Genomic DNA, 27,815 nt, shown 5'->3' with positions numbered 1-27,815 from the left:
TTTCTTATCGCCAAAAAAACATGGCAATTTAGAAAACCTAATGTTTCTAAAATATATTTCTTCGTCCTACATAACATTCTTTTTAGAAAGATCCAGTTTGAAAAATTCGCACTTTTTGACAATTTCTTTGTTTTATAGAAGAATAACGCTTGCCTGCAAATAATATAAGGACTTGCTGGCAAGTGATGGTGCAGCCTAAGATGAAGCGTGCTTGCCTATTCCCCTCGTCTTGAAGATACATACCTATACCTATTAAATACTTAAAGTGGAGTCGAAAAGGAAAACTTATGGCACAAAAACTCAAAAAATACTTTTGTGGTTAAACGCCTTTTAGTAATAGAATGGCAGAACGTATTCTGTCGGGGTCGCGTCAGCAGGAAACGGAAGGCATAAAGCGCGAGCTAACGCGGGTGGCAGAGTGTGAGGTGAAACTCCACACGTCATGTTGTACGTTAAACTGATTACTGCGTACCTAATGTTGGCCTCTACCACTGCCCGTCTCATTTCCCTCTTCAAATACCAGAATATGAAAAAAAGGGGACTGGGATGAAAAAACCCGGTCAAGTGCGGGTCAGACTCGCGCACTGAGAGTTCCGTATTCGGGTATTTTTAACCCCCGACCCAAAAAGAGGGGTGTTATAAGTTTGACGTGTGTATCTGTGTGTCTGTGGCATCGTAGCTCCCTAACTAATGAACCGATTTTAATTTAGTTTTTTTGTTTGAAAGGTGGCTTGATCGAGAGTGTTCTTAGCTATAATCCAAGAAAATCGGTTCAGCCGTTTGAAAGTTATCAGTTCTTTTCTAGTTACTGTAACCTTCACTTGTCGGGGGTGAATGTTATCTCACTAATATATGGATGGTTATGTTATGTATGTCATTCATCACGACACAGTCACATAAGAGTCGTTTAATGGATTTACGCGTGTGTTAATGTCACCGTGTCACATTACCGCTATCTCGCGGTTATATGCCTTCCTCTTCCGTGACATGGCGTAATGATAATATAGGCTGGGTTTCAGTTTACATTAACAGGGCTCTCTCCGTCACTCGTTTCATACCATTTCATACAATCGTAGTTCCAATTTCATTTGAATATCAAGCAACCAAAGTCCATGAAATTTTGCAGACATATTCTAGAAACTAATATCTGTGTCTGTGGTGTTTTAGATTTTTCTAAAAATATGTAGTTTTAAAATTGCAGGGGCTCAAAAATTTGTATGAAAATTTTATGACCGCGTAACTTTGAAACCGAATATTTTAACAGAAATCTGGAAAACCACAGACATAGATATTAGTTTCTGGAATATGTTTGCAAAATTTCATGGACTTTGGTTGCTTAATATTCAAATGAAATTGGAACGACGATTGTATGAAATGGTACGAAACGAGTGACGGAGAGAGCCCTCTTAACGCATACCTTCACGTGCGAGTGTAGAGCCGGCTTTATAGGTTTTGTATTGACGGATCTTGACAGGCAAGACAGACAGACAATGAGGTATAAGGGTTCTTTTTCTTGGAGATACGTAACCCCTAAAAAAATTATGTTGCCATTAGCCATTGTAACCTCGCCAAAAAAGTGTGAGATAAAAGAGTGGTTCTGAAAAGTGAATATTATCACACTAATATAAGGATGGTTATATTTATCTATGTCATCACGACACAGTCACATAAGAGTCGTTTAATAGATTTACGCGTGTGTTAATGTCACCGTGTCACATTACCGCTATCTCGCGGCTATATGCCTTCCTCTTCCGTGACATGGCGTAATGAAAATATAGGCTGGGTTACATTTTACGAGGTGGTAGAAACATTACTTGCGATTTGCGAATCAGATTTAATATCACGTCTTGTTACGCGTTTTACACTAAATAGCATTTTTAGTTCCATCAGTAAGACATTTTATATGTGAGCAAGATATTTTCTATGGAACAAATTCGGTGGTGCCGCCTGTTATCAATATTATGAACTAGCCGATGCCCGCGACTTCGCCCGCGTGAATTTAGGTTTTTTGAAATCCCGTGGGAACTCTTTGATTTTCCGGGATAAAAAGTATCCTATGTGCTAATCCAGGATATTATCTATCTCCATTCTGAATTTCAGCCAAATCCGTCCAGTGGTTATTGTGTGAAGGAGTAACAAACATACACACACACACACACACACATACAAACTTTCGCCTTTATAATATTAGTGTGATTTTGAAGTTATGAATTACTAGCTGATGCCCGCGATTTCGTTCGCGTGGATGTAGTTTTTTAAAAATCCCGTGGGAACTCTTTGATTTTCCGGAATGAAAAGTAGCGTATGTGCTAATCCAGATTATAATCTATCTCCATTCTAAATTTCAGCCCAATCCGTCCAGTAGTTTTTCCGTGAAGGAGTAACAAACATACACACACACATACACACACATACAAACTTTCGCCTTTATAATATTAGTGTGATTTTGAAGTTATGAATTATGAAGTTTTAGCAAAAAGTTATTGCTAAAATAGGTAGAATTTTCAAAAATCCTTTTTTAGCGGATGTCTACGTCATAGTAGCTATCTGCATACCTTTCAAGGTAAGACACCACAATACAATTTAATAATTTCGAATTCAGTGTCAGCGCCACTATCAACATAACAAAAACGAATTGCCGAACCTTTCCCATTTTGAGAGGCGTCCCGTTCTCAGTAGTGAGCCAGCAACGGGATGATGATGGATATGGACACCTATCAGTTAAGTCGCAAGAATAACTTGAACATAATATTATATTCGCCCCTAAAACCAAATTCAAAGCTAACCCAATACCTTCCTTATTTCCTTAACACGTTTGTTTATGGATATTGGTTGCCATCAAACAGTATTTGAAAGCTGCCCAAGTAGGGTCGCCATATGACAAACATATGCTAGGACAGTTTTTAGAGCCTCGATAGCTCAACGGTTGAGGAGCGGACTGAATTCCGAAAGGTCGGCGGTTCAATCCCCACCCGTTGCATTATTGTCGTACCCACTCCTGGCACAACCTTTACGCTTAATTGGAGGGGAAAGGGGAGTATTAGTCATGATTAGCATGGCTAATATTTTTTTAAACTATTGAAAAATACCAAACTCCTAAAAAGCCGGAAACGCATCGGTGCAAACCAATTAGGGAAGTTTCCTCTTATTAATTTATTTTTTAACTAGCGTCTTCGTCCGTGTGAGGGTTTTCTCCTTAGGAGTAGAATTTTCAAAAATTCTGTCTTCGCCGATGTCTTATACTTAAATACGATCCAACACCAGTAACCAATTTCCTTATACTTGTAGTTTTAGTGATTTAGTATATTTAAACCGAAACGACTCGGAATTGACTCCATGTGGCCTATTTACGCAACGTTGTGACCTCTAGCGTCAGTCAGACGTTTTATTTACAAGATTTATTTAGAAAAGAAGGATTTTTAAAACTTCAGGATACTGAACTTTTAATTTTTTTTTATTTTCGTGTTCTTTTTAGTGGTATCTTATCATCTATTATTACATTATCTAATCACCAATACGATCACCAGTCTTCATTTTTGCTAGCGTTATAGTTACACCTTATATAATGTTGACAAGGAATAAGGAAAGATTCTTCAAAATTCTCACGAAAGCCCAATTACAATCCGGGTATCTTTAAAACAAGAGTGAATAGGCACCTTCTAGGTAAACGCGTCCCATCTTAGACCACATCACCACTTTCCATCAGGTGTGATTGTGGTCAAGCGCTTACCTATAGTGAATAAAAAAAAAAACGAAAGCAAAGCCGCGAGTGGTCACTAGACTTTACTAAAACCATAGTCACCCTACACCTAACAATCTAACAATGGATACCTAGTCGTAAACGTCTGTGGAAAATATATTTTTAACCCCCGACCCAAAAAGAGGGGTGTTATAAGTTTGACGTGTGTATCTGTGTATCTTTGTGTCTGTGTATCTGTGTATCTGTGTATCTGTCTGTGGCATCGTAGCGCCTAAACGAATGAACCGATTTTAATTTAGTTTTTTTTGTTTGAAAGGTGGCTTGATCGAGAGTGTTCTTAGCTATAATCCAAAAAAATAGGTGCAGCCGTTTAAGAGTTATCAGCTCTTTTCTAGTTTTCTTGTAGAAAAGAAGGTTACATAACCGTTAGGTTCATAATAATATTATGTCAATTGACAAGTGTCAAGCTGTCAAGATGGACGTTGCCTTGATACATAATTATTTATTTGAAAATGATGTTTTGGAAAACTCTGATACTTTGGATCGTAGGCGCGGAATAGTCCAAGAAAATTGGTTCAGCCGTTTGAAAGTTATCAGGTATTTTCGGTCTTTTCTAGTTACTGTAACTTCACTTGTCGGGGGTGTTATAAATTTTTAATTTACACTTGTACTTAATATAAAATCAGTCTGACTTACAACGGACATTTAAACTCATTTTTAAGGGTTCCGCACCTTAAAAGGAAAAACGGAACCCTTGTAGGATCTTTTTGAAAAATTTTTTGTCTGTCTGTTTGTCTGTCTGTCTGTCTGTCCATCCGTCCGTCTGTCCACCGTGTCTGTAAAAAAAATCTATAGGGTACTTCCCGTTGACCTAGAATCATGAAAATTGGCAGGTAGTTAGGTCTTATAGCACAAGTAAAGGAATAAATCCGAAAACAGTGAGTTTGTGGTTACATCATTAAAAAAAAATTAAAATGTGTTTCAATTCTCAAAGTAAGATAACTATACCAAGTGGGGTATCATATGAAAGGGTTTTACCTGTACATTCTAAAACAGATTTTTATTTATTTATATGCATAACAGTTTCCGATTTATCATGGAAAATGTCGGAAAAAATACCCGGGTACGGAACCCTCGGTGCGCGAGTCTGACTCGCTCTTGGCCGGTTTTTTTTTGCATGGGTATAGTTAAAGACCTGGGGAGATAAGTGACTTTTATCCCGGAAAATTAAGAGTACCCACAGGATTTTCAAACACCTAAATCCACGCGAATGAATTCGTGGGCAGGCTTTGGGCAGGCTAGTAGTTACATAGAAATAATTAATACGATTACCGGATACCGCATATCCGGTGTATTATAGTTTAAGCAGCTTATTTAGTTTCCATATGACTTGCACCGCAGTAAACCGATGCGGATTTTCAGGCGGACGAAATTAATACTGGTTAGGCAAAAAGCCTGGTTAGGAAATGGATTGTTTTGCTGCTAATTAGTTATTAGAGCTGAGAGCTAATCTACATGAAGTCAAAGCTATCTTTTTTTAAAATTTATTTAATCAAAATAATTTAACATGGATCTTTAATATTATAGCTCGCCAAACTGGTGGGCCAGTTTGTTGGCGAGGTGGCGCTCTTATTTTAACGTACATAACTAACTTTTTAATACAGTTGCTCAAAAAGTGGCGTATTGCAGGGACGTACCTATAGCGTTCGGGATGTGGGCTATTACATACTCGTGCTTTTTCTTTACCTTTCCCGCACTCGTGCTTTTTCTTTCCCAACTGTCAAAATATTAAAAAGAAAAACCAACCATGAAGTTTTTACTAAAAAAATTCATAGAAGTTTTTATGATTCATGCAAATACGTATTTCTAATAAGAAGCTACTAATTTGTTTCAATATCAGATTTAATAATTTGATTGAATGAGTTTGGTTAGGTTTCATTTCATTTCATCTCATTAAATTTCATTTTCATTTCATATCAATAAAAAAACTTCTACTGAAGACTTGGCTTTATGGGCATAGTTCCCTTTGCCTACCAGAATGGGTGAAGAAAAAAAAAACTCTGCTTATATTCTACGGTTGGCGCCATTTTTCAGAAATTTTCTTTGCGAGTTTAGTTGTTGGTTGAATTTGAAATGAGTAATTTCGACCCTAGTTTTTTATATCTATTAACAATAATGTTGTTTTAAATTAAATTAAATTAAGTTAGTTGAGTTTATTGTATTTTTATTATTTTATTAAATTGCTTCATTTTTTCGCAACTGTATTAAAAATAGTCGTTCAGTACACGTGCGGAACCGTCATTGCAACTCGTTCCGACTGTCAACCCTCGCCTTCAGCTACGCCTCGGCTCGGGTAGACATTTGTCGGAACTCTTTGCAATGACAGCCTTTCCGCACTTGTAATGAAATATACTATATCCATACACCTTAATCTATACTTATCATAAACTGTACTACGAGTAAATATTTATATAAACCTACCTACTTTACTAAACAGACAAAAACACATTACTATAAAAATCAAAGAAAACAAAACACAAATTACTAATTATGAAGCATGGTACCTACTCCGTTGGGGAGTCCCTAAGTAGGCTCTGATTCTCTGATCTGATTGGGCTTTGGGTTATTCTATCATTATCAATAGAAACTAAATTGAAATATTTTATCTAAGTAAATCCGTACACCAAAATTCATGTAGGCAAAGTCGGGGTTATTAGCTAGTATGTACATAGAAATAATTAATACGATTACCGAATACCGGATATCCGGTGTATTATAGTTTAAGCAGCTTATTTAGTTTCCGTATGACTTGCACCGCAGTAAACCGATGCGGATTTTCATGCGGACGAAATTAATACTGGTTAGGCAAAAGCCTGGTTAGGCAATGGACTGTTTTGTTGCTAATTAGTTATTAGAGCTAAGAGCTAATCTACATGAAGTCAGAGTTATCTGATATGGCTTTGGGTTATTTTATCAATCTGAATACTTATGCTAAATTGAAATATTTTATCTAAGTAAATCCATGCACACCAAAATTCATGTAGACAAAGTTACGTTTATTAGCTAGTATGTACATAGAAATAATTAATACGATTACCGAATACCGGATTTCCGGTGTATTATAGTTTAAGCAGCTTATTTAGTTTCCGTATGACTTGCACCGCAGTAAACCGATGCAGATTTTCAGGCGGACGAAATTAATACTGGTTAGGCAAAAAGCCTGGTTAGGAAATGGATTGTTTTGCTGCTAATTAGTTATTAGAGCTAAGAGCTAATCTACATGGAGTCAGAGTTATCTGATATGGCTTTGGGTTATTTTATCATGCCTATGGTTAATTGAGATAATTTATTTCATGACTAAGCTTGTAAGGAAAAAAGGAACCCTTATAGGATCGGTGGCCCTCCTCAGCACATATTGAGAAGCTCTGGGAACTCTGAAGAACGTCTGAAGAATGAACTGAGGTTGTTGTGGGCTCTTCTCAGACTTGGGCGCGTTTGGAACCCTTGTAGCCTTAGTTATAAGTTGATGTAGTTAATTATCACCACTATATCATCTTTCAAATCTAAAAAATCAGACAAACAAAAGGTGTGCCTACCTATTTTGAGTAAATGATTTTGATTTTGATTTTTGTCAACTCTCTACCTATTGCGGTTCAAGAGATACAATCCACTGATAGATAGACGGACGGACGGACAGATGGACGGACAGCGGAGGCTTAGTAAGTAAAAGGGTCCCGTTAACATCCTTTGGGTACGGACACCCTGAAAATAAAATAGACTTACTGGGTTTTTTTGGGCAATAGGTATTTGGAAAGTGTGTGAATCAAATCAGCACTACATCAGGTGTGAATGCGGTCAAGCGTTAATCTCTTAAGCATAAATAAGCTTAATACTACAAACTCGGTAAACCGCCGTAATCCAATACCATGAATAAATGGATTTAGACCCAAACCAAAATGGCGGACGTAGGAAAATGGCCGCCCTGCCGATATTATTTTATTTACAGCGACCCTTTTCAGTTCGTTTTGCGAATTTTTATTACTATTGATCATGCTCATTTTTAGGGTCCCTTAGTGATGCTAAATTCTAGATCCAGTTTTTGACAAATCTTTACTTAATAGTTGTACTTTACTTAATTACTTAGTACGTTAGTTTACTTAGTATTTTAGTTGCATAATAGGCTGTTAAAGTCAGGTTTTTTTTGAAAGAATATTAGCCATGCTAATCATGACTAATCTTTCCCCTCCAATTAAGCGTAAAGCTTGTGCCAGGAGTGGGTACGACAATAGTGCAACGAGTGGGGTTTGAACCGCCGACCTTTCGGAATTCAGTCCGCTCGTCAACCATTGGGCTATCGAGGCTTCAAGGTTTTATTTTTATTTTATTTTTATTAATTAGGTTCACTTACAGCTACTTACATTAAACATTAAAAATAGTACATAATCTAAACTTATTTGCTAAATGTAGTCGCTATTTACAAGTGAACACAACATTTACAACAACAAAGTTACAAAAAAAAAAATTAATAGGTAAGATTTGACGAGTAAAAGACGGATAAAAGCAAAATCGGTTGCATAAGGGTCTGCTAACTTGGATCAAAATTTCACATTCATTAACTTTAACTATAGAGGTACGAATAATGACTAACTTTTGCAAAACTTAGTTCGCTACTGATGATGCCCGTGGTTTCATCCAAGGGGATTTAGGTTTTTGAAAATCCCGTGGGAATTCTTTGGTTTTGTGGGATAAAAATAATTTGTGTCCGTCTCCAGGATCTCCAGGAAAACCTAAGAGTTCAAATCTCGTTCTCTTAGTCGAGTTGTATGCAGAAGGATCTGGGAACCCACAGCATTATTTTCCCAAGAAAACTCCTACCACTATGTGATTAATGGATCCTTTTACATTGTAGCGTTTGCTACATTCTTCATCATGATTCTTATCACACTTCACACTATCACATCACACTAATATTATAAAGGCGAAAGTTTGTGTATGTGTGTATGTGTGGGTGTGTGTATGTGTGCATGTATGTTTGTTACTCCTTCACGAAAAAAGTACTAGATGGATTGGGCTGAAAAGAATGGAGATAGATTATACCCTGGATTAGCACATAGGGTAGGTACTTTTTATTCCAGAAAATCAGAGAGTTCGCACGGGATTTTTAAAAACCTACACCCACGCGAACGAAGTCGCGGGCATCAGCTAGTGAGGAATAACTACAACGCACACAAACTATATTTTTATCATCCAAATGTTATATACGATTTTTGTTTTTGTATTGAATTGCTTGACAAATATAACAGTACGGAACCTCTAAAGCCACACATCATCTCGTACTTATCCAAATTATTTTGTTAGAGCATTATTAAATCGGTTTCTGTACATTCTTTTCCTCATTCCAGTGTATTATTTTGCCTATTGGTACTCATAACAAGATTGTTATTTTCGTATTTGTATATAATGTGCATTTTATTAAAAAAAGAAAGGAAGGAAGATTCTCTATACTTTTTTATAAACCCTTTTCATACTGAGTAAGACCTGTGTTCAGTAGTGTGTCGGCGATCTGTTAATCATGACGATAATGATGACTCCTCTTTGCTTCAATTCACTTTTTAGGGCTTCGTACATCAAAAGGAAAAACGGAGCCCGTCTGTCTGTCTGTATGTCGTGTCTGTCAAGAGAACCTATAGGATACTTCCCGTTGACCTAGAATCATGAAAACAGATTTTTATTTAAAAATACCCGAGTTCGGAACCCTCGGTGCGCGAGTCTAACTAGCACTTGGCCAGTTTTTTCAAACCTAACTTTCTTTGCAAATCTTCTAAGACCTAAGACTCATTCTAGATCTAATATTTTATCTCGCCGACATCCTTTTTACATTTAAAATGAGAGTTTCTACACGTGAATCTAATTCTAGGAATTTCCGTGAATCCGGGCGTCTTTCACAGACCATTACTTATTCAGGCATTGCGCAATTGTACTTGTATTAGCATGTACCTACTCCGTGTCTTGGATGTTGATTCATCCATTTCATTCCTTTTAATATTACGCTTACTCTTTTCTTTGATCTAAGATTAAAAGTAATAAGTGTAAAGCACTTGTGAACGTTTACTTGAATAAAAAAAACTAACGTCTCTTTGTAAAAGTCGAAAGTAATCTATACTTACTAATAAATAAAATTGAAGTGTCGTGTCTGTTTGAACGGGCTAATCTTCGGAATGGCTAAACCTATTTTGTATTCACAGACAAGTAGAGGATTAACCAAAGAGTAACATAGGCTACTTTTTAACCGACTTTGAAAAATGGAGTTGTGTTTTTCTACCTATGTACACTGATATCTCCGCTGAAACGATTTGCGTATTTTTTTTAATCGTTAGGGAACTTTGCGATATTGCTCCATAAATGGATTCCAACTCCTCAATCCTGATGTTGCAGGGGGTCTGACCAATCCACGCGGGCGAAACTCCGGGCATCGTCTAGTGAGAAATAAAGTTTTTACTTAGAATTACATTAGTACTACACTTTATTTATTTGACATCCTGTTACGCTGGACGACTTCCATCATCAGCGAAACGTGCCGAGAGAGTCAAATAACACCATATACAGAATGCAGACTACACTCGAAGCCTTCGTTACCTACCATCGGTGCGAAACGGACGTATCTCTAATTATAATATGTCATTTTTATGTAAATCAATACCTAATTAAACCATTCCACAACCAAAAAGGACTTCTACTTTCTCTACCAGCTCTGGACAGTCGTCCTTATGTAACTGGCGCAGTCGGTAGGATAGTCCTGGATGTTCAAGGTCGTCGTGGTGCATCCCCTAAAAATCAGGTCAACGCCTTCAACTTCCTTGTCAGGACTAGAGAACCTACCAGGAGCTACTGTCATAGGAGCTGCCGCTGAAGACTTCGAGTCATACTAGAAATCGATGGATCGAAGCTCGCCAGCGACTTTGGTTTTGCAAGTACATGAAATCCTTTTTATTGGTTGTTATATTAACTTTTGCGCAGGGAACTATAATATATTACGATTTTTGCTCACCCGCGTAGTTTAATTACAGATACTATTTTAATTTAATGAGTTTTTGTTAATTAATTATTTGATAGATAATTTTTACTTAGTTATACTTATAGAAAAAATGCCGGAACTTAGTCAAGTAGAACTGTTAGATAGAATAAATAAGTCTCTTAAGTTTTTACCGAATTTTGATGGAAGTTCTCACATACTAACTAGATTTATAAATTTAGCTGACCAATTAGTACGCTCATTTTTAAATCCCGCTCAAGAGTATGACCTTTCAAACCTTTCCTTGATTAGTGGTATTCTTAATAAAATTACTGGATCTGCAGCAAGAACCATATCAGCCAATGGAATTTCCGATGATTGGAATAAAATTAAAGCTACATTAATTAACAGTTTTTCCGATTACCGAGACGAAATAGCTTTACTTACAGACTTATCATATTTAATTCAAGGTCCTGATACAGTTCAAATCTTTTACGAAAAGGTTCAAAATTTACTCTGCACACTTATTACATACGTAGAGCTACACGATACTGTCAAAACTACTGTCGATGTAAAAAGATCGCTTTACCAAAAGTTAGCCCTTAAAACCTTCTTAAAAGGTTTAAGAGAACCTTTAGGGTCAAGAGTAAGGTGTATGAGACCCCCCACATTACAAACTGCTCTCGAATTTGCCAAAGAAGAATTAAATATAATACATCTGCAGAATAGAACTAAGTTTTTTCAAAATTATTATAAGCATACTCGTAGACCTTATCCCTTTTATTCACAGCGAAATTATTTCAGTGACACAAAATTCCCTTATAGATCACGAAGATACTCAATGTCCCAAAAACAAGTTCCTTCAGAACCTCAATACCCATCAAGTACTTATATCCCATGTCAACCTTACCCTGTTCCACAAAATTGCCCACAGGTGGAATTAAATGTACTGGAAGTTCCAGAAACCAAAATTCCTATAAATTATTATAAATCTGACCAATATTATAACTCCCAAGAAAACATGTCGACCCGGTGCGAAAATGAAATTGACACCGCTGCTGACGATAAGCAGAATTGCGAGTTCATATTATCACGTTTGCCCATAGATCAGTTAAATGTAGAAGAGGCTACTAATTTAATTAATTTAGCCAAAGAATATTCCGATGTATTTTATTTAGAAAATGAAAATTTAAGTCATGAATTCCGACAGTTTAACTTCTGTACGATGGAAAATTCGTATCCGATTTCAAATTTAACCGACGTTTTAGACAAATTAGGAAGGTGCTTGTACTTTACTACCCTAGGTCTTAATTTAAATAATGAGACTTTTCAAAATTTTACTGACAATTATCTTCAAGGCCTGCCAAATTCCATAGCTTACTTAGGCAAAATTTTAGTTTTCTCTACATCGTTACAGAAACATATAATGAATTTACGTGCTATTTTAGAAAGGTTAAGGAGTTCGAATTTTAAAATTAAAATAGATAAATCGGAATTCTTTAAACACGAAACGCCTCTGTGCCATATCTATTCTCCGCATGGCATTCAAGCGAACCCAGATTATATTTCACATGTTTTAAATTTTCCATTACCTAAAAGTCGCAAAGAAATTAAAGAATTTTTAAGTATCCTTGGTTTTTACAGAAGATTTATATCAGACTTTGCAAAGACGACCAAGCCTTTAACATCGTGCTTGAAAAAAGGAGCGAAACTTAATCATGATTCAGATTTCATTAATTCTTTCGAAAATTGTAAAATTCTTGTAAAAAGTATCCCAGTTCTAGCTTATCCCGATTTTAAACAGGAATTTAACTTGACAACCTTTGCCTCTGATATGACTTTAAATGCAATATTGTCCCAAGGCCCTATTGGCACCAATATACCTATTGCATATGCATCCCGTGCCTTAAATGATAGCGAGATTAAATATTCCAAGACAGAAAAAGACTTTCTCGCAGTAGTCTGGGCCACTAAGTACTTTAGGCCATATCTTTTTAGTAGAAAGTTTAAAATAATTTCCGATTTTCCTGATTTATCGAATTTAAAAGACCCGAGTCCTCGTATTACGCGTTGGAACTTAAAATTAGCAGAATTCAATTTTACGATTGTTAAGAATATGAACCCTACTGCAGACGATCACTTGAAAGAAACTCTGCCAGTACGCGTTAATCACTCTAAAAATTCAAAATCTGTTAAATCAAAATCAACAGTCAAAAATTCATTTCATACTGACACCACTTGCACTAACTTACCCAAAAATCCCGAAATTCCTATCCAAAGTTCAATTACTCACAACCAAGCTATATACATATATACTTCGAGAAAAAACCGGAAAAAACCCTTTCCAAAATCCCGATTTAAAAAGGTCAAATAAAATGAATTTTCATATTACGTTTTAAGCCGTTAGGTATCTAATCTAACTTCCAAGTCCTCGCGACATTCCCACGATCGAATTTCATCCTACTGATAGGAGTACACTATAAGTATATTATTTTATTCAATTAATGCTTTTTAATTAGAAATTTAGCGCAACGCATCAATTACAGAACTGAGCCATCATAGTCCTAAGGTATCTGGTTACATTTAGCGTATTTTATCAGTTTAGCTTATTTCAAGTAACGTAATACTATAGTACCACCTGCACATTCTTATATCAACCAATTCTAAGGCTTTCATTTACATAGAGGCTGAATGCCCGAAGGTCAGGTCTTCAAAATTATGCGAGCAGAAGATATCACTAACTGAAGAACCAACTTATCCGGAGTACACATCTACTAAAATCATGCTGTTACAGGAGATAGATGAAACCCTCAGAGAGAGCAACTCAACCATTACTCCATGAATCAAGAACTTCTTTAATACTACCAGTATGCCGCAATATTCGGCTTCACTTTCAGCATCACCGAATAATTGCGCATCCAATGGGGGAGGTGTTACGCTGGACGACTTCCATCATCAGCGAAACGTGCCGAGAGAGTCAAATAACACCATATACAGAATGCAGACTACACTCGAGGCCTTCGTTACCTACCATCGGTGCGAAACGGACGTATCTCTAATTATAATATGTAATTTTTATGTAAATCAGTACCCAATTAAACCATTTCACAACCAAAAAGGACTTCTACTTTCTCTACCAGCTCTGGACAGTTGTCCTTATGTAACTATTGCATCTTTATTTTATTAGTTTTTGTTTTTATATTTTCTTAATTTATCATAATCACGATTTTAATTTACTATTATAGTTTTAGTGTTTTTAGTTTTTTACTATGTTTTATATAGAAATAAAATCTGTTTTGGCACTTTATGGAATTATTTGTTTTTCGCGTCAAAAAACGTTTGTTTCTCCTTCGCGGTACTACTGAACCGATTTGGCTGAAATTTCGAATGAATATAGATTATGCCCTGGGTTAGCACATAGGTTACTTTTTATCTCAGAAAATCCATGGTTTCCACATGATTTAAATCAGAATTTCGACAAACAGGATTTAAAACCAAAATATACGCAAGCGGGGCCGCGGGCATCAGTTAGTTTTAAAAAATAAGTTCCCAAAATACTAAAAAATATAATTTAACCTATTTACAACACATATATGGGAGAAAATAATATTGGCCGCCTAATTCCTGGATCTGCCCCACTGTGCAACGTGAAGATCACGTTGTTTAGAGTGTACTGTACAACTTTCTACACGTGCAACCTGTGGGCTAAGTACACTCAAAAAGCTTACAACGCGCTCCGTGTTCAGTACAAAAATGCTTTAAGGGTGCTGATGGGGCTGCCCCGTTTTTGTAGCGCATCAGGGATGTTCGCAAACACGCGAGTTGACTCCTTTTACGCCACTATGCGGAAAAAATGCGGATCCCTGGTACGCAGATTGCGGAGCAGTTCCAAAGGCATCCTGAGCATGATTGCTAGCAGACTATACTGCAGATATGTGAGTCATTGCTGTGCTATTTCTAACAGAATAGTGCAGCGATGACGCACATCTTTGAATTTAAGTTAATATTAATTAAGTATGTTAGATTAAGTAAGATAGGTTAAGTACTAACATAGAATAAGATTTGTAATAGGTACTAACAATATTGAGTCTTTGTTGCTCTTAATAAAAAGCTTATTAAAACGAGGCTCGGGCAAACAAGAATCGAGAATTTAAAGCTTGGAAATTCTTGATGTTCTATTTTGACCCAAAAGCACAAAAAAAAAGACACCAAGAATAACACTAAGCTGATCCAAAATGGCCAAAATAATTTTAGGTTTTTTTTTAATCCGAGTCAAGAAGTTTTATCCTTTGGAGTGAATTCCAAATCTGAGTTCCACTTTGACTCTGAGGGTGAACATAACCCCAAAACACCCAGAAGTAAGAGTAGACCTCAAACGTTTAATTTAGTTTATCCAGAATAGTCAACATATTTTTTTACAATGGTCGAGAATTTGAACTTTGGAAAGTCCTTGATTTGCGCATTTTCTTTGATCAAAAGTGAAAACAAACCTCAGACACCAAGAACAACATTTTTTTTAACAATGAGACTGGAGAAATTTCAGCCTTTAGAGTAAAATAAGAGTCTGGGGTCCATTTTGACCCTGAAGGTGAATAAACTTCAAACTATCACCCATTATGCCCAGATTACTACTCGATTCATCCGAAATATCCAACTATCAAGATAACTTTTTTTTAACAAGAATCGAGAATATGAAGCTTGGAAATTCTAAACTTTTTATTTGGCTAACAAATCACAAAAAATAAGACATCAAGAATAACATTTAACTGATCCAAAATCCTTCGGATTTACGAGTCAAAATCTGAGTTCCAATTTTGACCATGAAGCAAACCATCAGAAGTAAAGTCGACCTCACACGTTGACTTTAATTTAGTGAGTTTAGTTACATTTAGTTTATGAAGAATAGTCAACATAAGATTTTGAAGTTTATTTATTTACAACGGTCAAGAATAAGAACTTCACTCACAATAGTTAAAACATTAAAATTTGAACCTTGGAAAGTCCTTGATTTTTGCATCCTCCTTGATCAGAAGTGTAAATAACCGTCAAACACCACAAACATTTTTTTTTTATAATGAGACTGAAGAGATTTTATACTATGGAGTTAAATATGAGTCTGGGTTCCACTTTGACCATGAGGGCGAATAAACCTCAAACCATCATCAGGTAAAAGTGGACCTATGAGGTCCACTTTTACCTGATGATGGTTTCATCATCCAAATTACTATTTGATTCATCAGACATAATATCATCTTTTTTTAACAAGAATCGAGAATTTGATGCTTGGAAATTCTTGAAGTTCTATTTAGACCCAAAAGCACAAAAAAATAACACCAAGAATAACATTAAATGTAATAGATGTAAAATAAATAAATAAATAAATAAAATTTAATTGATCCAAAATCGCCAACATCATATTATGATTTTTTTTTTATCAGAGTCAAGAATTTTTATCCTTTGGAGTTCATTTCAAATCTGAGTTCCACTTTGACCCTGAAGGTGAATAAAACCTCAAACCATCAGATGTGAAAGTAGTAGTTTTTTTTTTATAATGGTCGAGAATTTGAGCAATGGAAAGTTCTTGAATTTTCGCATCCTCCTTGACCAAGAGAGAAAATAAAGCTCAGACATCAACACCAACATTATTTTTTCTTTTTACTATGCGACTTTTTTTGTGAGTGAGCAAAACGAGCTGGTGAGTCATCCGATGTTAAGTGATTACCGCCACCCATGAACATTTGCAGTAACAGAGGAACCGCCAATGTATGGCCGGTCTTTCAGGAATTTGTTGGTCTGCCCCTTGAATAATCCCATGTTGTAATCTAATCGAACCTTTGGAGTAAAAACTTGTAAACAATAAAAAAAAAAGTTTCAACTTGTTAAAAACAAACAATAGGAGCAATTTGCATATACTTTCTGTACTGTGTGCTATATCACTTAAAAACTCCCCCTTACCTCAAGGAGAAGTTTAGTTTTCTTGGAGTGCAAACCGACATGAGATCCTGCCGAACCTTAATATTAGGAACGCTGAGTCACAAAACGAAGTTCTATGGCAACTCATTCACTGTGCGAGCTGTTGAACTTTGGAATGCACTACCATTGACCATACGCAAATCAAAGTCACTAGACTCCTTTAAAACTGCAGTGAAGAAGCATTATCTTACAAATTGAAGACGACAATCATATTTTAGTTTCTCCTTAAGTATGATTATAGAGTATATATTAATCTATTTTATTAGTATATTGGTATTATACATATTATTTAATACATGTATTAGTGGTTTATGTATTAGTATGTATCAGTTATTTGAATGTATGTTTATTAGTATATTACACACCACCTGCAGTCTAATTTTCCTTATACTTTCCAATCTTTAAGGTTGCCTGGTAGAGATCGCTAGCGATAAGGCCGCCTTTTGTATCTTCCCTCTGTCTGTGTTTTTTATTCTTTAATGTAATCCTTCTTGTGGTTGTACAATCCCTGCCTCATCTTATTAACTCATCGCCCAGACTTCCCCTTTTTTCTACCCCATATAAAAGTGACTTGTAAGGTCCCAATAGTTAATTTAGGCATTCACAAGGATACAATGGAAGCTCATCATAAATTTGATGAAATTATTCAAAGCAACTGGCCAGATTTCCTCAAAATTATCTCAGAACGGTTCTGTTGGTGTAGCATGCTGGATTCCTAAATTCAAAATAATAATTCAATTCAAGTGTCCCCCAATCTTCAGTATTCATAGGAGTCTATTGGCATTTTAGAAGCAATCCTTTTTGTTGAACTTGAAGCCAATAACATACACAAAGTTATAATAAGCTTCTTACAAGCACTCAAGGAAAACCCTTTCCATAAGTAAGGTGAGTTTCTATTGCCTTAAGGATCAGGGAGTTGCTATAAGCATGCCAACATAAAGGCATGAACGTTAACTTGGCTTGGATTCCGGGACACACCAGTATCTGTGGCAAGGAGACTGCTGATGCTTTTGTTAAACTTGCGATTGGAATGGGTACTACAACCCACTTATAATCCACACGCTCCAAGCAAACATGTCTGTTACTACTTGTGTAGTCGGACTTGGAGTCTGTAATCCCTAGCACGACAATACAGGATAATAATATCACCGTACAAAGCATATACACACAATGCCGCTGGTTCTTGGAGTCATCCTTTTACAATTACTTGTATGGCTTCATGTTTTTGTTTTTCTTCTAGATTACTTTGTCCATAGTCCCTCTATCTTATGCTAAGTGCAGTGTCATACTCTGGTTGTGATTCTATATTCACTTCCATTTTGGATGCTAAATACTTGGTCTTGCTTTGAGAAGTCCTGCAAATTAATGAAATATTCTTGATTGTTACTCAGAAAATAATAACACTAATATGTTAGGTACATAATTAAAAGCTGTGATAGCATAGTGGTTAAAATCTCAGGTTATATTGGGAGTTTGATATTGGAAACGCACTTCAAACTTTTTAGAGCTGTTATGTATTGTCAGATATTAAGTAATTTGCTATAATAGTGAAGGAAAACATTAGCAAGGCTCACCCAAAGATCCCTAACGGAGCCTGAAATTTCAACATGTTTGGACCCTTGGATGAATAAATACTCGTTTGGACCTTATAAGGTTAGATTTCCAGCAGTCAATTTAGGAATCTTAATAATTTTATAAAATAAATAATGCCCGCAACTTCAATCTGAATTTAGGTTTTCGAAAAGCCCAAGGGAACTCATGGTTTTTTATAAAAACCTAATTTGATGGTCCCAATGCAACATAGCTACTGAATATCAATTATTACGCACAACTGAATACTCAAATTTCAAAATGCTCCCCACTACATCCTCAGACTGCATTCACATTTCACACCGCACACGAATGCACAATTCAATAATTAAAATTAAATTAGGTTCAGAAAAAAGCATTAAGGTTAACAAATGATATAAATTCAAAAAATTACATACTCACAAATATTCTAATTATTCACTAAGAATACTACTAATACTAGTGTACTAAGAATTAAGATGCTGTTTCTCCGGATTCGTGGTCTGTGATGCTGTTCCGCCATTCTGCCATTTTATTGATTTGAAAATTAAAATAGTATGGAAATAGTACTTATGGCGTTATGTTGGCTCCCCTGTCTGTCCAAGTCATTGGACCATATTTATTTATTTATGAAGACACAGATTTTGTTTATTTTCCTGAATGAATGAAATGAAAATAAACAAAATCTGCATCTTCTCATGCCAATATGGTGCCACTTGCCAGTGACCACCCAACAGATAGGGGAGCCAACATAACGCCATACTCCATAGGTACTATTCTATTCGATGAAACGATCTATGAGAGTAGTATATTCTTTGATCTATATCACTGTTCAGTGTTCTGTGGTTCTGCTCTAGTTTCTACCAACATTCAGATTTCGATAAAAACTTCCTCTTCCTTCCATTAATATCCATCAATGTTAGAAAGAGATGGTCATGTTGATTTCATTGTCTTTCATTCAAAAAAATCAATAAAATGTGAGACAGGCGATCACTTTAAGAATTACATTTTGTTATATACAGGTGGTCAAAAAGTCGTGGATCAAACGAAATAGGGAGATAAAGGAGGCCATTTCTAGCAAAAAAAAAATTCTACAGCATGGCCATATTTAAATTGCCCTAAGAGTTATGAATATTTTTGGGTTTTTTAACAAAATACCAGATTCTCTTACAATTAGACTAATTAAAAAAAATGAGATAAAAAACAATGAAACAAACGATGCTGTGTCATTACTAGATAATCCATCAGTACTACAAACCTTCTATTGAGGCTCTGGCTACCAAATTACAAGAGCAATTAATTTTTTTCCAAAACTTTTAAAGCGTTACCAAAAATTAAATGTCACTTTAAAAGCGCACTGTGAAAAAAAATGTACTACGGTAAATTGACCCTGTATCAGAAAAACTTGCTGATTTAATGCCAATTCAAATGAGGTATAACACATTACTCTTTGTTTCGTAATTCTGGTATTATAATCGTTTTTTCATATCAAGGTGCAAATTTCAGTAGATTAGTTTAATTCAAAATAATTTTGAAGATTATCATGCTGCTAGTTAAACTGCTAGTTTTGTGTACGTTGGAATGCTAGAAACATCACTGTGCTTGTCACACTTAAAATTTGTGAAAAGAACAGAAACTCTTCACTACCACCACGTGCCAGTACTACCCAGAACGCCCGTCTTGAAAGTAGTTCATCTTTTCTAGGAAACAAAAGGATAAAGAAACTATGCCTCTCGTTCACACTAATCATCCTTTCTATTTGCATTGTTGGAATAAGGAAGGATGTGAAAGAGAGGCATAGTTTTTTTATCCTTTTGTTTCCTAGAAAAGAGGTAAGTTCCTAGGTAAGAGGTAATTTGGTAGCCAGAGCCTCAATAGAAGGTTTGTAGTGCTGATACATTATCTAGTAATGACACAGAATCGCTTTTTTTATTGTTTTTTATCTAATTTTTTTTTAATTAGTCTAATTGTAAGAGAATCTGGTATTTTGTTAAAAAACCCAAAAATATTCATAACTCTTAGGGCAATTTAAATATGGCCATACTGTAGAATATTTTTTTGCTGGAAATGACCTCCTCTATCTCCCTATTGCGTTTGATCCACGACTTTTTGACCACTCTGTATATTCCTTGACTCCCACTTCCCCTAAGATTTCTCGTACTAAAACGAAAATCGTCCATAGAGTAGGGTGTCTGTATCCTATATGTTATTGGTCTGTGATATCCATCAGTGCTGCTAACTAATTTCCAGCCCAAAACAAGCACAAAACCTCAAAATTGCATTACAGTACACACGGGTAACATTGATATAAAAATGAATGATTTTAAGATGCCATTTTAAAAGTTTCACTATTTGTTTTGTGGACTAGGGTGTTCCAGAGATTCTATAGTAATTTAATTTACAGTACAAAGGGCAAGGTAAATAATAGAAATAATATAAAATCTTTCACAATTTCAAAAAATTGGCATAGCGTTAACAGTTATAAATTTATGTGTGGAAGAAAAGTAAGTAAAAAAAAAATCAAGAACGAATTCAACGGAGCTCATGTCTATAGGCAGGAAAATCTGAATCTATTAATAAGTATATTTTGAAAAACTGTTAGAATTCAACGTTCTCAGCGATGACCAATGTGCCCAAGACAAAGGTGGTTCAAGGTCGGTCAGTTTATCAACCAAAAAATATTTACATCAACCTAACTACGTGTAAACAGTTGATTATCTTAACATCAATCATTCAACCAAGGTAACTTCTGATGGTAGCTGCTGGTTCCGATCTTGTAGATAGCCTATTTAAAAAACCTTTCAGACAGTGCATTCTGTTACCCAAAATTATATGGTAATTGTGTCATACGTCAATGCATAGCACAAAAGTTCGATTTAACCGATGGATTTAACCAGATTTGACATACGATATATGTATACGAAACTTTTTTGATGGCATCCATAAAGCCCCTGCTACTTTATCAATGTTACCCGTTCCTACTGGTTTCTACTGTAACTGTACTGAGTACTGAGTTGGCAGCATTGCTTCTACTTCCATTGTGATTTGCTGGTGATTTGTGATAAATTAAAAAAAATATTATCTTGTGAAGTTGTGGTTGTGCCGTCTTGCTTGACAGTTGGCAGTTGGCACTATCAATCAATGTACATTACGTCAAAGACCTTACCATTGAGTACTTATGTAGGTATAGAGTGATCGCACGCAAGTATGAACTGTTGGCAGACGTTAGAACGGACTCAAAATCACACCGATCGCAGAACTAGTAACACAGTGTCGCGAGCGATGAATGTTTCTCGCGAGGATTCCCGACGGATTTTCTTTATTTAACGAGAAATATGGTTAGATGTGCAGTTCCAAGTTGTAGCAATGATTCACGGAGGCAAAATAAAATAAACAATGATATTTCTTATCATCGGTAAGTTGTATAACTTTAATATTTTTATGAATTTACTCAAGGTGTAAACGGGTAGCGGGCAGGCGCGCGGGCAGGTGTACTCCGCTTGCGAAGCCGCGCCGCCCGCTTCCCCTCGACACGAGTGTTGTGCGTAGCTCGATCCAAATATTTTATCGACTCGTGGTATCGACTTGTAACAAGAAGTAATTTAAATTTTTATTCTATTGTAATTAATTACGTTAGAATTAAAAACAAGCAGATTATTTTTTATACATCAATTAATTATTATTTGTTGAAAGTATTATTATTTTACCTGTAAGTAATAGTGTGTAAGTAGTATTATAATACTAAGAGAGTGAGTATCGGCCGATTGTGAATTGGTTTTGTAGGTACCAAGTACAAACTTTATCAATTAAAAATTACAATTAATTCGATTAATTACTTGAATTCCAGATTTCCGAAAAGCCGTGAAATGGCAAATAAATGGGTCAAAGCGATAAAAAGGCGTAACTGGGAGCCTAATATCAGAAGTGCCGTATGCTCCATACATTTTAGTCCTTCGTCCATTTCAGAAACAAAGCGTGGACTTCGCAAGCTGGTTGAAGGAGCTATACCAGAACTTCACCTTGAAGTAAGATTTTACTGAACTATATACAAATAAGTACTAAAAATAAATTATAATTGATTTTTGATCACACAAAAAACATTTTTTTATAGTATTCAATCAAAATTTAACCTTAATCGTAACCTAATGAAATATAACATTTTTATTCTTGTTTCAGGTTCAAGATTGTGTGACTATGAGTGAAAAAATGACACTTTCTACAGACCAAGTCAATGTGGTGCCTTCTACGAGCCAAACTACGGGTGATGAGGCAAGTGCTAATTATGTAAAATTAAACTTTAACTGATTTTTGATCACATAAAAACATTTTTGTTTAGTAGTCAATCAAAAGTTAACCTGAATCTTAACCTAATAAAATATAACGTTTTTATTCTTATTTTAGGATCAAGATTGTGTGGCTATGAGTGAGAATCCTTCTACCAGTCAAACTACGGGTGAAGAGGCAAGCGCTAATTACGACTGCACTCTTAACCCCGGTGACACGCCAAGAAAGCGTAAATTAAAGCGTCGTATCATCTATCTAAGTGAAATTGCTAAACGACGGCGATTACGTTGCAATGCTCTCTATGTCCAACGAAGTCGTTTAAAAAAGAAAATAGCGTCTTTGAAACAAATGCTAACTCACCTTCGCGAAAAACAATTAATAACTCAAGAACATAACGATATTCTTGAAATATGTAGTCCATCTGCTGCCGAGCTTTTCAAAAGAATGTACCATAAAAGCAAAAAATATTCCCCCAGTCTTCGTGCATTTGCACTGACTTTGCATTTTTATTCGCCTAAGGCATATGCTTATGTACGAGATACATTTAATACTTGTCTTCCCCATCCCAGTACGATTAGAAAATGGTATAGCAATATTAATGCTTCTCCGGGTTTCACTGAGGAAGCTTTTAGAGTTTTACGAGAGAAATCTCAAAAATCGGATAAAAAAATTATCTGCAGTCTCGTATTCGACGAAATGGCCATAAGACAATTAGAAGAATACGATGGCAAATCTTTACATGGTTACGTTGACTTTGGCGCAAAAGTAAGTGGTAATGTCACTGAGCTAGCCACCCAGGCTTTAGTTTTTTTATTGGTGGCTATAAATGATAGTTGGAAATTACCGGTAGCCTATTTTTTTGTCAACGGAGTAACAGCCGAACAAAAAGCAAATTTAGTAAAAATGTGCTTAGCAAACTGTCAAGAAGCCGGCATTGAAGTTGCTTCAGTAACATTTGATGGTTGCCCATCCAACATTGCCATGTCAAAGCTGCTTGGATGTCGCTTTGACCAACATGAAAATTTTGTAACGTCGTTTCCACATCCTGTTACAGGCCAAAAAGTGGTAATATTTTTAGATCCATGTCACATGGTAAAACTAATAAGAAACACTTTACAAAGTAAAAAAGTTTTTAAAAATGCTGACGGTGGACAAATAAAATGGCAATATTATTTAGATTTGAATGCGTTTCAGGAGCAAGAAGCGTTCAATTTTTCAAATAAATTAACGTCTCGCCACATATCATTTGAAACTCAAAAAATGAAAGTAAAACTGGCTGTTCAGCTTTTTAGCAACAGAGTTTCCAAGGCTTTGGAATTTTGCGACAAAGAACTACGTCTCCATAACTTTGAAAATTCTGAGGCTACTGTTCAATTTACACAAATAATAAATAATTTATTTGACATTTTTAATTCTCACAAATTCCCTGATATAGATTACAAAATGCCAATAAATGAAAAAAACAGACATAAATACTTTGCTTTTTTAGATTCTACATTTGAATATTTACAAAATTTGGTTACAGTTGATGATAAAAAACGATAACTTCATTGGTAAAACTTCACGTTAAAATCATGGCGCATCACTATCCAACGGACTCTGCCGCGATATCTATAAGTTAATATGTATAGAACAACTGCTTACACTTGGCATAAAGGCGCGTGAGCGATATACTCGCTCTATACCTACATATGTACTCAATGGACCTTACACTACTAACTAGACTGTGCACCATGGCGAAAAAGCCGGTCCGCATGAGAGGGCTCCCGTTGGTAGTGTGTCCCTTTCTAATTAGGTGACCATGATAAAACAGAACACAGGACATATTGTTTTGTATACTCCGACTTTTAACTAGATGCAGTAAAATGACATTTCGTTTTTTACTAAACTCCAATAAATCTCCTATTTTACACCTAAATAACTGAAAATATTATGTACGCATGTACTCGCTACACTGAGTCTATCTGTTTCTCACACAATATTAGGTTAGGTGAAATAGCAAGCAGGTTACACCGTTACCCACGTGCGCCGGCAACTTTGGTCGAGCTTATTGCATACTCATAAGGGTCAGAAGTACTTTTTTCTTCTCTGTACAATAGGCATCATCTGACATACCGTTAATTTGACAACAACCTTACTAACTTTTCACTCCGTATTGAGTCCGTACAAAAAAGCTACATAATATTATTATTAAATGATTGATATGTCAAATGAACGTCATGCATATTCTAGACGAAAAAAAAGACTAAAATTGCAATAATTATTTAATGATTTGTTTTTATACATTGCATTTTCCTAATATAACCAGGAATAAAGTCGTCACATTTAAAATGCGCACTGCAAATAACAGACGATTTTGAGATTTTTCCAGGCACTGCATTTCCCCACATCAATTTCTGATTTTCATTCTTCGGAAACCTACAATACAAGAAATATGATGACTAACACGATTAAGTTTCTGTTACTAACAAAACTTCGAGTCAACTTAAGTTAACATAACATAGTGTAACCTTTTTATGTAGGTACCTACCCAAAGGTGTACCTATGCAGAGGTGAATATCACCCACATTACACCAGCTATGTTTAGGACCCGTAAGTAATAGTGTGCAAGTCAAGAGCTTCGCCGTTCGTCGGACAGTATTTCCAACTTCGAACTAAGATTTTTCTATATTAAAAACTAGCTGCCCGACCCAGCTTCGCCCGGGAATTTCGAATAATATTTTTTATAAAACCATCTCCTGATACTAACAAACACAATAAAAAATGAAATATCCAATTTGGTGCCGTCGATCGGAAGCTATGCGCGTACAAACATTTCAGAGATTCATTTTTATTATAATAGTAGATTATTAGTATAAATCTCCAATTTAAGTCAGTCGGGACGTATCTGCCTACTTCTACGAAACTAGAAAAATCTTTGATCCACATAATTCATGGTTAACCTAAAGAATATGATTGTTGTTTTTACTTACCTGTGGAAAGAAAAGCTGCTACCAGGATAAAACTCATTTTTGCACCTGTCACACAACTTGAATTCCCCATTTTTCATGAAAAACAAACAGGTTTATTATGAAAATCTACACAATCGCAAATCGAAGTACGAAAATCAACCAAACAACCAAGTAAACAAACCACCATATTGCATTTAGTATTACCAGTCCCAAACATTTAAGTACTACTTTTACTCAGTATTATTAGATTATTTTCTAAATACAACGAGATAATTATTATTCATATAAACTGTAGAAATATTAAAATTGAGTTTCAAAGTTTATGGATTGTTCGTTTTGGTAAATCATAAAAATGATAAATATAAAATTTTCTACCATTACTACCAAACCCAACAAATTAGTTGAGCTGGCAAGACGTCAGACAAGGACACACTACCCCTGGAAGCCTTCTCACCAGGACCGCTTTTAGATAGCTACCGATCATAATGGAAATAGCTACCCTAATTTAATGTAATAGATCTCATTTTAGCCTAACAAAAATTTTTGGTACACAGTCTAGTTAGTAGGTGTAAGGTCTTTGGATTTGCTCAAAGACCTTACACTTCTGATTTGCTGGTGATTTGTGATAAATTAAAAAAAATATTATCTTGTGAAGTTGTGGTACTAAACTTGTGCCGTCTTGCTTGACAGTTGGCAGTTGGCACTATCAAGTATCAATGTACATTACGTACATTATATATGTTATTGGTCTGTGGTACATTATTCAATAATGGCGAATAGCGGTTGCCTTGCCGGTTTGCCGTTTGTAAGAAATTATGGTGAACTCCAAAGCAATTCCACCGCTTTTATTTTATGTTAAACAAGTGAAATATTGTAAATAATGACGAACATGTGAGTATTATACCCAGATGAAGAAATTTGGAAAAGTTCGAAGTTCGCTCTGTGCTGCCATCATGGCTTCCGCTATCGATGCGGCTTCCGCAAAATATGGTTATTGTGGTTAAAAGCCTTGTGGCGAATACCTACATCAGTTCTTGGAGTGCCAAATGAAAGTATTTTCTATTGAAAATACGTCTGATACAGGTCTCTTTTATCTTTCCATCGGCAGCTTCTGATTGTTCTACATTTTCCTTTGTTGATTCTTAATTCAGAGGTCTAATTTTTTTTTTGTAGTTAGTCAGTAATGAGGTTCTTCACACGCATTGGAAAGTTGAAGACGCTCATGGCTGTTCGTTTTCGGTGTATTTCATGGAAACATGATTGCCTGTTTTTTGTAATAAGATATTTTTTCTACATCAGAATTGACTTCAACAAATGGTAAATGTCTTTATGTCACAAATGAATGTCACTCTTTTCCAAATATGTTAAAATTCAGGAATTTAAAAGGTACTTACTCATTTTGAGGAAATCTGTCATGAACAGAATCTTTTCCATATTCCAATAGTTTTTGTAACCTCCTGGATTCTATGCAAGCTTTCCTCCAGCATAGTAAGAAGTGGTTTGTATACAAATCTGATGTAAGGCCCTTGGCAAAAATATATTCTATGGATGGTATTTTGTGGATAATTACTTGATTTGTGTTGTAAAACATTAAGATATGAATTTAAAAACATTCATTTTACCAGTGTTGTCTCTCGCTGACCAGTCATTGCTTTTATAGTTAAGTATTTTCTGTAACTCTTACAAACAAAAAGCAACAATATTTTATAAGTCTGCCTACTTTACAGGACATGTAGATATAATATATTATTGCTTGTTACAGGCTTACGCCTGTGAGTAAAATAATTACATACTTTTAAATCACTGCAGGCAATCCAATTGTGATCTTTCTATTTAACAAGTTCAATTAGCGTTGACATTGTATCTGTGTGTCTTCAGTGTTTACTGTGGTACCTATAGGAATAGATGGTTTTGTCACCATTATATTGTGGACTCGTGAAAACTTAGTTATTAGTATTGACATCTGTCACTTGTCGAATGCCGGCAAAACGTGACAGACGTTATTAGCGTTAGAACGTTCCATTTCGCCACATCACCCCCCTACAGAGACAAAAAAAACAAAAAAAATAAGTAGGTATACGACAAAACAATATAACAATGAAGTCAGACATCAATTGGTGTCTTGAACTTGACAGTTCTGCCGGACCGGGTTGTAATTAGTTTAGGCTGAGGTTGATCCACCTTGTTAGCTGGAACCGGAGGTTCCTTGGTTACAAGGGCTGGGGCTGTTTCTGCATCGATATAGGCCGGTTTTAAACGATCGACACGCACTACAACCTCCCTGGGACCGACTAAAATGGTGCAGTTCTTTTCGGTTCTGCGAACC

General features: G+C 35.6%; 1 protein-coding gene and 1 long non-coding RNA gene across 4 annotated transcripts in view; one reads left to right on the top strand and one right to left on the bottom strand.

The window, feature by feature from the left end:
• The window catches only part of LOC123876354, a 219,001-nt gene that overhangs the window by 23,318 nt on the left and 167,868 nt on the right, over positions 1–27,815 (top strand). The window lies entirely within an intron of this gene.
• Positions 24,790–25,575, bottom strand: LOC123876371. The gene is made up of 2 exons (XR_006798331.1): positions 25,511–25,575; positions 24,790–24,956 (listed from the first exon to the last, which is right to left on the bottom strand). It is a non-coding gene; the product is annotated as an uncharacterized LOC123876371 (long non-coding RNA).

This window comes from Maniola jurtina, chromosome 21 (genome assembly GCF_905333055.1).
Source record: "Maniola jurtina chromosome 21, ilManJurt1.1, whole genome shotgun sequence".
Classification (NCBI taxonomy): Eukaryota; Metazoa; Arthropoda; class Insecta; order Lepidoptera; family Nymphalidae; genus Maniola; species Maniola jurtina.
This window is presented reverse-complemented; position numbering and strand designations above follow the sequence as displayed.